A 532-nucleotide genomic window follows, 5' to 3' on the forward strand; every position below is an offset into this window, starting at 1 on the left:
TTTTGAGTTTTATAAATTCTTCATATATTTTTGATATGTTGTTTATTAGAAATATGTATTGAAAATAGTTTTGCTTAGTCTACAGCTTGTTTTCTTGATGTATTTTGAGATGTAAAAATTTTATTTATTTTTTCATTAAAACTCGTATTTCTCTATTCTTCAGTTTTTTTCACTAATCCAACATTTTATATATTTACTTTGTTCTGCCTCTCTGCTCTACAATAAAATGCCACAAATATCCTCCTATTCCAGGTGGAGACACATATAACTTGCCAAATCTTAAAGTTTTCATTTTTTGTATTAATTGATTCTACTTTACATTGGCTATTTCCTATTAAGGGAGACATCTTATCTCATTGTCATGTTTAGTTAGGTGTTTCTTGGAATTTCTGATTTCATTCATATGATATGGATTTTATTAACCTTGTAGATTGTTTTATTAACATCATTTTCCTGCTTTTTTCCTTTCTTCAGCCTCTTTAAGGCTGAGGAGCAGAAATTTTAAATTGTGAAATTCAGTGTTTTCTATTAT

This window comes from Propithecus coquereli, unplaced genomic scaffold (genome assembly GCF_000956105.1).
Source record: "Propithecus coquereli isolate 6110/MARCELLA unplaced genomic scaffold, Pcoq_1.0 Scaffold202, whole genome shotgun sequence".
NCBI lineage: Eukaryota > Metazoa > Chordata > Mammalia > Primates > Indriidae > Propithecus > Propithecus coquereli.